This window comes from Anser brachyrhynchus (genome assembly GCF_964034855.1).
Source record: "Anser brachyrhynchus genome assembly, chromosome: 3".
Taxonomy (NCBI): Eukaryota; Metazoa; Chordata; class Aves; order Anseriformes; family Anatidae; genus Anser; species Anser brachyrhynchus.
The window spans coordinates 112,013,722-112,027,530 of NC_137696.1; the positions used below are offsets into that span (position 1 = coordinate 112,013,722).

A 13,809-nucleotide genomic window follows, 5' to 3' on the forward strand; every position below is an offset into this window, starting at 1 on the left:
CAAATTTCCCTGTTTGGTGAGCCACCTGGCTCCCTTCAGGCAAGGGATAGTGTGCAAACCCACATTGGTGACCAATTGTCCTTATATCAAGAGTCATGAAAACACAATTTACAACCAAAGCCAACAGGCTTTAATATGTGCTTCACTTTGTAGATTTTTATTAATGTGAATGTTAATGAGATAGCCTAACCAAAGTTCTGATCTATTCATAGGCAGTCTACTTGATGATAAGCCAACAAAAGAGAAATCCATAAAGGTTACAAAATTACAGCCCTCAGATTTTATTTATTCATCCTTCTGCTACCTCGTCTTTCTTAGCCTTAGACCTTCTCCCTTCCTCCTTTCCTTAGGTATCTCCCCCTTCCCTTTCTGACTGTCTTTCTCTTTGGCTTTCCTAGTTTCACTTACAGTTTCTAGGAGCAGAGCTCATGCATTTGGACTGGCTGAACTAAATGTCTGCCAACTCAAAAATCATCTGGATGGATAGCTACTATTATTGTTTGGGCAGAAAGATGCTATAGCAGCTGCTCTCTTCCGCATTTGTCTCCATGTACTTAGCTGAAAAAATAATCTGCCACTGGGGATTCTTTGCAGAAGCTCTGTCCCCAGTTCAAATGAGAAACCTTGTCTTGCAAGATTGTATTTGGCTACCAGGGAACTGCATGACCATGAAGTTTAGAGTTGGTTACATGGATGTAGAGTTAACATGAAAATATTACACGAGATCCATTTGCAAGTCTCCTGGTCTGTGGACTCAACTCAACTCAAAATGTCACATGCTGATTCTTCAAATAATGAAGTATTTTTTACTAAACAGTCTGAATGATCATATTACATGTATAGACTTCATCCGTAGTATGCTTGCGGCTGTGGGGAAAGGAAAGCAATTTATCGTTTTAGTTTAATACATATAAATGAAGAGCAGCTCTCAGCTATGATGCGACTGAAGGTGTCGGCAAAGGGAAGAGTGAGAATGGGTTTTGTGGTGTCAGTGCAAAATGTGTAAATAAGGTGTGATTTACTCACTGTGATCATTAAGACCTTTACTGTATGTACCCATAATTTTGTAATTTGGGAAATACACTATATTCATTGCTTCAGACATTTCAGCTCTCCTATGTAACTCAATACTGAGGAGGTAAAATAACAAATTCTCCACATTTCTGGTGATTGCTTATCAAATTTTGAATAGGTGAAAGGAAATTTCCATGATGTCTTTATATGCAGGTAAACTAAATTTCTTTTATGTGTGTGTCTGTGTGTGTAGTGGCATGTAGCTGGAATATTTTAACAAAGTCTAACAGTCCACTGAAATGTTCCTTTACACAGAATGTACAGTGTATATATAGATAAAGCTTTTATCTTGCAGTAAGCTGTTTGATTTGATCTTGACATTCATATTTCATGTGGGTCCTGGGTCTTGGCATTTGTGCATGCTCAGTTTCTTAGTCAATTTTTACTCTGGCAAAACTTCAATTCACTCTAAACTTATGAAAAAAATATACTCTGAATATTGTCCAGACAGGGGATGACAATATCTTTTCAGAAATGAATGAGATTCTAAAATATGCATTTATTGCATATCCAGTGTTTCTGAATTTTCCTGGAAATTAAAATCCCTACACTGCTTTTCCCCCAGCCTTTTTGTGTGTGTGTGCATAAGAAGGCATGTTAGTCCTCCTGGTCACTCATTGCAGGGTCTTCCTTGGCTCTGTTGGCTATTTTGGCAGCTCAGTCTCCTGCCTGGTGCACCTGAAGCCCTGTGATAGAAACATGAAGATTCCAGGACACAGCTAAATGGGTTACCTTCGTGCATCAAATGCCATTACAGTTATGTCCTGCTCTCAGAAGGAGTGTTTTATTCCTGCCACAGCTAATTGTTAGGTCTATGTGGAGTATTTGGTGTATGTTTGTATGCCACGAGTCTCAGCTAGTTGTCTTTGAGTCATGTTATTTCCTACCCAGAAGAAAGGGTGGGTACCTCCTCTGTTGATGAAAGAGTTGTACTGGGAGTGTGGAAAGAACCTCAACTTGAGGTGACATGTCTTGTGCCTGTATTTCTGCTTTAACCCTAGAGTCATTAAACTTCCTAAAAAAAATAAAAAATAATTAAATAAATAAAAATAAATTAAAAAAAAAAAGAAAAGAAACGAAGCAAGGTATGTGGTGAGGAAGTATTGTGAAGGGTTTGGGCACTAGTGGAATTTGAGAGAGATGCTCATTTATCACAGATCTGGCAATACAGCTCTCAAGTATTTTGTCAGGGCATGAGTCTGGGTTATCTGGAGAAACCTAAGCTGGTTGTGCATCAGAAACAGAATAACTGTATTAAATGTTAGCACAAGCTAATAAATCTTGTTTCTTTGCTGAGCAAATCGCCTGGGTGGGTGGAACTCGGCTTAACTGCTGTTTCTGGAACACTGGCGAGCTCTTTCAAAGATAATGTAGGTATTTCCACATTGAGTATAATAACAATAAATATATAGAGATATATTATTTATACAAAGATAAATAAATGCATATAATTCTGTCTTGATGTGTGTATATGTAACTGTTGATAAGTGTGTTAATATATATGTAATTGTTATGTCCCTGTTGGTAGCATGGGAATAATAATACTTCCCTCTCTCACAAGGGGCTGCAGGATGTACTAAAGATTACGAGTGATCATCTTAGTGGTCATAACCGTGTAAATACATACAATTGTGATGTGAAGTGCATATTTTTTTTCTTAGTTATTTTCTCTGCATGTACTGAACATGTTTTCTTCTAACAGCTTTCAGATAGAGAAAGTACTACTTACATTACCGTTGTATTTTTCTTCATTATTTTTTCATTATTAAATTGCTTTTTTGAAAATAAGAGACTACTTCAGAAAAAAGTTACTAAAAATGCTGAGAAATAAGAACATTAACATATAATCAAGAAACGTGCACAATTGCATATACTCCAGAAGAAACCAACAGGAATGACCAGAGCTCTAGAAAACATTTTTTTCAATGAAAGGCTGAAGAAATCAGTAGTTTTTAGTCTAGATAATCCTCAAAAATGTAAAATTTTACTTCAAAGGGGAAGATGATAAACCATTCTTTGCTAGAGAAAGCACACACAAGCTTAGTTTGAATTCAAACAAGCAAAACCTTAAAGCAGTTTGGAAAAAAAAAATGTTTGTCAGGAATGACTTACAAATCTGTATTTTCACCCTTCTGTAGGTGACCCCCCCCCCCCATTTAAAAAAATTAAAAGATGATGCCAAGTGGGTACCTGGCTATACCTTTGTGCAACCTAAATAAACTTTTTTTTTTTCCTTTAATATTTATTTTTGCAATGTTGAATTCTCTTGATGTAAATTTCACATTATTTATGAGAATATTTCTATTTTCTTGGCCATTTAATCTACAGACCATTCTGTTCAGATTCAGCTACCAGACATTTATGAGCATTCCTTCATGTTCTGCATAGAAGTGAAAGTCTGTAATTTTTTCTGCACTTCAACTTTCTGATAGTTTCTCTGAAATATTCATAACTGCCTGTCTCTGTCATTGATGACACAGCAATCTATAGATCTATTTGTGGATTAACACAGACAGACTGTCTATGTACATAACTATATAAATAGATTTCCTTGGGCTAATTATCTCTTACCTAAAATATCAATAAAGAGATGACCAGAGGTAGCACAGACTATTTCCTTTTAATCTTTCTCTATAACTTTGTTTCTTATTACAAGACAGGAGCTAAGTACATACACTAACAAATATATTTCAGTGTGTTGAGAGGTTTTATCCACACTTTGGGAGCGTACATGCAGATGTTGCTTATAATTACCTACCCTTTGTTTATATTAAAAATAGAAAAGTCAGTCCAGAACTAATAAGTGACATAGCCAGTACAATTTAATGGTAGAACAGCTGAAACGTTCTGACAGCTTTTTTTTTTTTTTTTTTTTTTTTCCCCACTTATGATTAATACTTTTTTCTATTAAGGCTGCTGAGAGCAGCATAAAAGCAATTCCCATCCTTTGTCACTGCTGATGTCACCAGTTTCAGCTGAACACTTTCAGCAGACATTGTACTCTACACTTAGATTGAAAATGCAGCCCAAAGGCTGCTAGCAAAATTGATGCAAACCTGTTAAGCTCTCTTCGGGAAAGATGTCACAGTTTGTCATATTGATTTTTAAAAAATCTCTTGGGTGCTGGGCAAAATTTCCGTGAAATACCTGTTTCAAGTTGGAGAGTGCAGTTGTTGGCATGGTGTCAAAGCTGAGCAGAACTGGGAAAGGTTTCATATCCCAACTCCTAATATCCAGTGTATCCATCTGCTCATATGTGTGTCTTTACATGCTAATGCTTCCCCTGCACAGCCTGTCTCCCATCCAGGCAAGAGAAAGCATTTCCCTGCAATCCCTGGCCTCACGGCAGGCACTACTCTCATTGGGCTGCAGAGCTCCTCTCTTTCAGAGGAGTCCTCTCCCTCTGCTCTCCTCCTGCTCAGCCAACATGCCTCTGACTGGCGTTTTGGCTCACCAGCCATCTTCAACACAGCGATGTTCACAGCCTGCTCTTCTTGAAATTGCGTCCTCCCTGGGTTTTCAACATGTCTGAGGGATTGCTCTCCTCATTCTCCCTCCATATTTCTTGATAGGTTCCAGATCCGATGCTGTGCTCCAGATCTGCCTCCACTAAAATCTTATACTGACCTTTTTTTATAACCAGTCATATCACTTTCATGCTGCTGTGAGAAGCTACTGTCTGCTATCTTTTCTCTGACTGTGGTGCCCATGTCTCTTGTCTGTTAATTTTTTGAGAAACCCTTTTGGACTATTGCCCATGCTGCTCCTCACTCTTGGCTTATAAAGATCTCCAAAGCTGACTTGTTTTTTTCATGTCTTCCATGAAAATTGATCAGTTTTAAGATTTCTGTCAGAGCATGCCAGAAAACACAAGGGCACACACAGAGAAATGTAATGTGTTATTGCACTGCATCTTCTGCATCTCTATCCTGCAGTTGCTTCTTCTAGTCAGATCCTGACCTGTTTTGGGTAGATACCACTTCCAGTTAGGGTTTGATACAATGCTGAGCATATCCATTGCAATATTGCTGATGTCCCAGCATAGTTGTTTGTGCACTGCTCAGCAGGCATTTGGATAACACTTTCTCTGTCTAGCTGAATGGGATTTCAGGGTAGGCGATATAAAATGCTGGATAAAATAAATAAATAAATAAATAAATAAGGCTGGTAGAGAAAAAAAATCACTGGTAGAAGTGATGCCTTACAAACAGGGAATATGTTCTTTTAACCTGGCTATGACATAGGAGTTAACATTTTTTTCCTCTTTCCATGTTCCTGAGAGGAGAAAAGAATAAGAGAATGAATGTGCTTTTTGTTGTTTGCCTCAGACAGCCAGAGGCAAATGAAGCTGACTTTCCTAATCACAAAGATACAAAGCGAGTAGTTTCCCACACAAGAAAACCACCTACATGACTCAAAACTCCTTTCTGTTCAAATGCTTCTATTATTGCTTGTTTGGATAAGTAGGAATTTCAGCAATACTGAATATGATTCACCCCTGACAGGGAGAAGGGCAGGGACATTGTGGCCAGTTCTGTACCATGGTAGGGATGGTACAACACATTGTGAGGCATGTGGGTTACAGTGGATCCAGATGTGATTCCCAACTCGTGTGGCCAATGTGGAGGTCTGTGGGAGGCCTCAAGCTCTGTGCAATCTACCTCTTACTTTTAGCTCAGTTAGGAAATGAAGGTCTTAATACTGGAAAGTCCTGAGATCCCTGGCTCTATTCCAGAAATGTACGAGGCATGTGTGAGTCAGATCATTTCTTTGGAATTGATGATGTGCTTAAAACTTAAGCACATGCTTAAGTGATTTACTGAATTGGGACCAGAAAGCTTGGCAACTTTCAGGACTGAACCCTAATCTAATCCAAGCATGTTTTTATTTTTAGTTAACAAGTAATAAAATAGTCCCCTCCCACTGCTCTGTGCCCCTGTCCTCTTTAATAATCAATGTTATAATAATATTAATAATTTTATTTTAAAAAGCTTTAAAAATGATTATCTAGTGTAAAATTTCCCCTTTATGGTGGTAATTCAGATGTTATCTATTTTTGACCAAGTTCTGCATATACTACCAGATATCCTGCAGAGATGTTTTTCTGACTGTCTTACAAAAGCACCATGTAATGAGCAGAACTCTGGTTATGTATGTAACTCAATACAAACAACAGCAAATTCAAAACAAAAAGGACTTAAAAACAGCTACCAAATTGAAAGAAATCTTCCATAATACCACCCTGTACTGTATCTGGGTTTCTGTTTACCTCTTTGATTTTCATGCCCTTGTTGACAAGTTCAGAAATGAACCAAAGCTACCTTATGATGCTTTAATTAAAGCAGAAGTTGTTAGGCTGACAGTAGTTTAACATTTAGGAGTTCTGACAAAACAGTGTTTGGTACAAAGCATTTCAAAGAGAAAGATTTGCATTCAAAGTATAGAGATGGTTTAGCTGCTATACATCATATTCAACATATTTGACTTGTGAACTAGTAAAATATTAGCATATTTGATCAAAGTTTCTATAGATTATGACAATAAATTTTCCCTGAGAATAACATTTCACACTTTGAAAACTGTTTTGTGATGTAGGAATAGAAGAACAAATAAAATGTCCTTCACTTACAATATTGTACCTACTGGTCAATATCTCCCTGTCCAGCTCCATGAATTCCCATGGTATCCTGAATTACCTCCATTAGCATTTCAGCTAGAAATGCAAAGGATAACAGACATTTCTGGAAGGCTGGGGTAATTTTTATATCAAAACCCAAAAACTGTTCTGTGTAACAGGAGTGTGACTGAGAAGTAGAGCACACCATTTTATTCTTGAGTAAGGTGTAGGACATATTCTTTAATACAGAATGGTAAGAAAAGACTTCCCTTACCAGAGAAAAATAAAGGCCTCTTTGTTGCTTAGAGATAGGAACATTTTTCAAAAATGTACAGCGTTAAGTAGTCTTGTGATATTATCTGATCCATTCTGTTATCATAGTGTAATGGCTCCGTATTGTTACATTTCTGAAGACATTATTCAGACCTAGGAATTAGTGCTGTACAGAATATCTTTATACAGAAAACCTGTAAAAAGAGAGTGAAATGCATCTTCATAAGGCATAATTTTGGGAGACTATTTCCTTAGGTATTAGAACAATGAATGTTGTAGTCTCAAGTAGTTGGCCAGGTTTCATTTCATTACAGAGCTTTATGTATCACCTGAGTACATTCAGGAAATCTCCTGTCCTAAAGCCAGACTCGTTTGGATCTGTTTATTCAGTTTGAGTTAAAATGGAAACAACAGTGTTGAGCAAGACTTTTCCTGTCATACTTCAGAGCTGAACTTTTCTCAGATTATGCAAGTGAAATCTTCCATTTAGCTGTCCTGGAACACTTGCATTTCGTAAGGTTATGGGCTTTCTTGTGCTAGGCTGTCATGATCTGCAAACTACTGTGGCAATCAAACACCCTCTTTTAGATCTTTTCTGGTTCTAAACATTTTCTAATCCTCACAGAAGCTGATTCACAGTCATGTGAATAATATGACAGAATGGAGTCTCGGTTGCTCAGCTTCTCACATACGCAGCTCAGAAAGGACTAGATGACACTTGAAGGGGACCTGGCAGACCTCAGTGGGTATACAAGGACTGCTGAGTTGTTGTATCAATGAAAAGTTTTACAGTCAGAGCCTGGAGTTTTCTTGCCTTGGAGGCTCATGAAGCTAGACAGGTTTACTTCACACAGCACCTATCGTCTGCTGGAAGCTGTCTCATATCTATTTGGCTGGGTGCCATGCCTCCTACAGCACCTCATTGGCCATGCGGTTTAGAAGCAAGCGCCTCTGGAAAGGGTACTCCTACTCTGAGGGCAAGCCCTAGGCCACTTTTTCTGGCACACAGTGAAAACTTGTTTTCTGAGACAACTCTATGTGCTGAGACAAATCTACATGCTTATCCATAGCGAAAAATAGAAAACTTTTTTTTTTTTTTTTAATATAAATGACAAGTGATACTGGTGTTAATGGGAAGGAAAATGGGGATGTGAAAGATTAGCTCCTTTTCTAAACGTACTTACTTGTTAGGTATGGGTTAGCTGTCTTTCATGGAGTCTTATGGAGTTCTTGGCCATCAAAGTCAGTGATGCTGCCTTGGGTCAAACATACAAGACATGAAAAGAAAAGAAGTAACACCCTGTTTCTTTTTTATCTTTTTGTATTTTGGAGGTATGTATAGTTTGGAGAAACATCAGTCTCTGTGCTCTTTAGAGTTTTGGGATAACAGTGATCTTCATTCTCCACTACGGCTGCTAGCTTGAGAAACTTCATTACAGCTTCACCCTTCTCTGTGTTTAATACTCATCAAGGACAAATTAATCCTAAATGAACACTGAAAAAATCCTGCATCCTATCTGCTTTTCATATACATTTCTACATACACAAAATCTATGTATTGGCAAGTCTGGAAATATGCTACTGCACTCTATGCTGAAATTTGCAGGCTGCACATACTAATACCCTTCCTATATACTGGCTAAGATTTTGTGGGCAGAGCATCAGACACCTGAAGTCTATTGACATATACCACTTCACACTAGTAGCCTGCCAGTTTCTTGTGTAAATGAATGCTTCCATTCATTTCAATTCAGAAAACATCTGTATTCACAAATATGAGTGTCACTGAAGTCTGACAAATGAATGCAAAGTTTCAGGCTGGTAAAAACTGCTCAGTGCTCTCATGAAGGGTATGTGTACTGATTTAGGGTTTGAGACTTCAGTGTGTGGCTTCAAAAGGACTTGGGCTCAAAGGAGATTTCCTTTCTTGCCCTTTCTTTTGAAGCATGCTATTGTTGTAAGGCAAAATCATATCCTGCAATACCTACAAAAAGCCTGGCTGACATTGCTCATGTCAAGTAGTGTCTTACGTAAGAAGTTCCATTCACTTCAGTTTAAATACTGATGTAAATGAAGATTATCCAAAGCAAGCAAGGTCTGCAAGAGGAGGCCATAAAAACACACCCAAAAGAAAGAGTATAACAGAGGCTAAGAGCTTGGTATTTACACCACCTATGTCCTTTGAGAATAGTTTACAGGAAAGAAAAAAAGTTTTCTTTTTTTTCTTTTTTTTTCTTTTTTTTTCTTTGTCCCCTAAGCAGTAAATGAAGAAAAATACCCTTGAAGAGCTCAGATAGAGAGTTCTAGCCCTGTATATGAAACATTAATTTATATTTACGATAGATGCAAGGACTACAAATATTTTGAACCTATGGTGGAAGAAAAGAAAAAAAAATGCTTCAGTGTGGACTTTTAGATTTTTAGGTATTCTTGAAAATATTTAAAATGGTAGTTTAGAGATCTTTTTTTGAGCTAAGTGGATCATGATTTTTCATGGAACAGAGACTTTGCAAATTCCTTTTTGACTGTCATCTGTAAATCATTTGACTGCTGGTAAACAGAACTCTCTATGTTGTCCTGATAACAAGAGAAAGGCTGGAAATAAGGAATTCCACCCTTAAAGCCATTAAGGTAAGTCTAAAATTGATGTGTATTAGATCAAAGGGTGGAATATTTTCCAGATGATTTTTCATTTCTTCTCAGTGAAAAAAAAAAATAAATAATAATTTCCAAGGTGTTAAGCTTCAGTTACTGAGCATGGGGATTCAATTGACAATTTTGTATCCTGCTAGGAAGAAACCTAAATTGGATAATAAAAAGTACAAAAACAAACAAACAAACAAAACCTTTATGTTGCTTACTTGTTCTTTTACTACAAATGAAATGTTACAGTCCATCAACAGCTATAGATATTTTGTTTAGAAGGAAAAATCAAATGAGAATACCAATTGATTTTTTTTTCTTGTAATAAGTTTATTTTACAACATTCTTATGCACGAAAATTACAAGGCAAGAGGAGGTTCCTAATTTAAATGAAACTTTAAATTAAATTTTATAGTTGAGGAAAGTGGAAGCTTTTAGTGTAGTCAGAGATGATACTTCTACGGAAGTATTAGTCATTACAGCCTTGGAAAGTGTATAGGAATGTCAGCACAAATCAGCATCCATTTAAATTCTGGTATATGCAAGCCACAGAGGGATATGTTTCTGTTTTTTCAGCTTCAGTCCCTTCAGAACTTATTGTAAATGTGGTGAGTTCATGGGCCTGTGTAAAGTGAACATTATGCTCCCAGATCCACTCCTAGGAAGCAGTGACCACAACTGAAAAAAAAAAAATCACCCTTACCACTGTTAACTTTCCTTCTGTCTCACAAAGCAGGACAAGGATAGGATTATGTTCTCTCACCTTCTATGTAGCACCTCTGTATTGGATTTAAATATCAGTTATTACAGGAGAGCTTCTTCTATCATCATTGGTGTTTCAAGTTTTGGATTACTGGGGGGAGTGTGTGGGGGGTGGGGAGGTGATGACAGAGAACACTTGTCATAGACTAGGGTTGTGTGACATAGGAAGGGCAAGGTAGCTGTGAGTACATCTACACATACCCCCTAGTCCTTCCTCACTGTAGAACTGCAGTGGCTTCTTCATGGATGCTTAACAGTTTTTTTTGATTAAATATATATATATATATATTTTTTGTGACTTGGACAGTTAACCTCTGTAGGTGCCTAAATGTGATCAATAGATTTTCTGTTGTGGTTTTGTGTAAAACTCCAGATTCCCTCACCCCCCTAACATGTTTGCCTCCCATTCATCCCTCCATCCCTAACATGCTTATCTCCCATCTATGTCTCTTTCACTAACGTGCTTTGTCTCTTGCCCCATTCTCCATCCATCCCCATGCAGTGGTTTCATTCTGCCCAGAGTTTGGCTCAGAAAGATGGAGTCAGAAGGCATAGGCAGTGCAGCTGCCTCACTTTTAGGAGAATGCCTTTACTTTTTTCAAAGTCTGACTTACGTGTTAAGACTTGTTTTGACTTGTTTCTGATGGAGTTTTGCAGGAGCAACAAAGGAGACATATCTTGCAAAAAATTATTTTTCCACCCTTTTGCAAGCCTATGCTCCAAAAAATAAGGACTTAGAATTTATCAAAGAAAAGGTCACTAGAACTTTGTTTTCTATGTAGGTCAAATGCCATATTATGTCCACCATTATTTTTGGAATGGAACTCACTGATTTTTGGCTGAAATGATACAGAAATCCTCAAAAATATAAATCTACTGAATCACGTAGACTGCAGTGAAAATGTCTAATCAGTAATAAATGCAAAACACAGCCCTTGGAAAGGATTTGTTATTGTACCTTTATTGTATTTTGCTACCATTGAGAAGAGAGTCTTCTGTTACTAACCTTGTATCTAATTATATTAAAAAACTAAAACCAAAACAAACAAACAAGAAATAAACATCTAGCAAACATTTGACACTGCAGCATACAGTACAATGCTCAGTGGATCTAGAGAAAAAAGGGCTTTTCAAGATGGGATTTTATAATTTATTTTGGTAAGTTCTCTCTTCACTGAAAACATGGGAAAAAAATTTATTAAGGACTCTAATAACCAGCTAGCAGGAAATACAAAAATAAATCTAAATTGATGGCTATGCTCTGAGTCTATATGGCTTCCTTTGCAGAGTATCTCAGCCTGCAAATTCTCCAAACTCATTAGTATGGAATCCTAAATTCCAGTAAAATTCCCCCCTCCCATCTTGCTTGACCTTTTGCTACTGCTGACCTACTGTGCAACTCATCTCAGGGCTAATTCTGAGCCAGATATACGTGGGACAGATATTTCTCAAATCTGCTACAATCAGTGCCACCTTTTCCCATTTTAAATTGATGCTGCCAGTACAGACAGTTGCACATCTGTAGTTTCAAAATAAGTGTAGGTCATGCTCTTTCTCCATATTCTTCTCAAGAGGGTAACAGTTATTTTCATAGTTATTCCCAGGAGTCCATTAGTAAATCTGAATATCTCTGTGTTGGGGTCATAGGAACGATACAAGCTGACATTCCTGACAAATGCGTCACTAGTGAGATCCAGTCTCTTTGAAAACAATCTGACAAGTATTTAAGGTGATATTTCAGGGCATTAGGTGTTGGGTAAACATAGTGTGCCATCACAACATTCCTTATCTGATTAAAGAAAAGGTGTAAGCTCTTTCTAACTGGTGTAGAGACACTTTCTGAGTCTGTGCTCAGTATTACTGGATATTGTGTTGCAGGAATTTTGCTGTGGCTCATATCATCGGAAGCTCATATTAGTACACTGTAAACTCTGGCGTTGATAGCGCTGCTTACAGCAGTGATATCGTTCTGTTCCCACTCTCATTCCGTTGATGTTCTCAGCATACACTTATATTCTCTCTGAAGTCTATTAACCCTTTAAATGAACACAGCTCAGTTTGTTTTATTCTTCAAGATAAGCTCTAAACATGAACTTCTACTAAAATCTCAGTTCACATAACAAAAATTTGAACTTTGCAATTTCAGGCAGATGAAGTCCTTTTCATTTCCTCCTAAATTGGTGATATTATTTTTAAGCAATATTGTGTTCTACAGTGCATTTACATTAAAGAGAAAATTTCATACAATGACAGGAGTCTCTTGTGATACTTAGCATTGTACAAATTGTTGCAGCTATTTTAAATGCAATTCTTTTTGTTTCAAATTGTATTATATATATATATATAAAATTATATTATATGCCAGTAAGGAAATTATTATAAAGATTTTTTTTTTTCCCCTTTAGAAAATGTTCTGAGTCTCAATCAGACTAACAGTTTATTAGTAATTGATTTACTGTGCTCATTACTACATGGCATGTAGCAGTCATTTTCCTGGATACTCATTCCAAACATTCAGGAGGATTAAGTACCGAAAATAAATAAAAAAATCAATTTCAAGAACACATGAAATCACTAATGTGTTCTAAAACCTTTTTTTTTTTTTTTTTTTCTGGCAGGTTTTCACAAATAGATATAGGGAGTAAAGCATATAAAATTAACAAATTGCAGTTGATAGTTTATTTCAATCTTTTGTGATTTACAAAGGGAACCTCTAAGGAAATTCAAGATAATATTTTAAAGCTATTGCTCTACCTCTTTTTGAAAAACAAATCTCTGACTATGTGCTTCAGCAAGTCTTACCATCTTGTGTGCGTGTGTGTGCAGACAAGAGCATGCTGGGTTTGATTTCAGTTTCTTATTTTGGTTTTATCTCCTTTCTTAATTCAGTATTATTTCCTGCACCCAAGCTGATTGCTGATTGACCACAAGGGATCGTAGAATGTGGTAAACCTTAGTAGTAGATGAAACTTTGAAAGAAGACCTGAATTTTACATTTTATCTACTGTGTGAGCAAACTCAGTTGGCATATATAGCACCTCACAAAGCAGCAGCCATGTCACATCTGGTTGACCAGGGTTCATATTGTGTTGTCATACCATAAAACAACAGCTCTCTCACTTCAACTGTGAGAAGATTTAAGGTTAGCAGCCTAAAGTCTCTTCTGAAGCATCATTTCCTTCCATTCTGAATGGTTCCCCTTTGGTTCCTTCTCCTGTAGCACCTGATGAGAAACTGATTGGACATACAGGAAGCCCTATAGATATGCATTCTATTGATTTTTGGAGACTACCTGTGAGACAGAATGTTACAGAGAGGTGATAAGACTCTGAAGCATCTTAGGTCCAGCAGGGATTGCCTCAGGCTTGAGTAACCATGCAAAGACCTGGAGGGGGCCCATGGGCACAGAAGGGTAAAAGTTATTTTAAAGCCACTTTGAG

General features: G+C 37.1%; 1 long non-coding RNA gene across 3 annotated transcripts in view; it reads left to right on the forward strand.

Annotated features, from left to right (window-relative positions):
• Nucleotides 1-424: 424 nt before the first annotated feature.
• Nucleotides 425-13,809, forward strand: part of LOC308193460 — a 47,268-nt gene continuing 33,883 nt past the window's right edge. For all 3 annotated transcript variants that reach the window (XR_013949650.1, XR_013949651.1, XR_013949652.1), the window contains exon 1: nt 425-2,444. This is a non-coding gene — a long non-coding RNA (uncharacterized lncRNA). The remainder of the gene's footprint in view (nt 2,445-13,809) is intronic.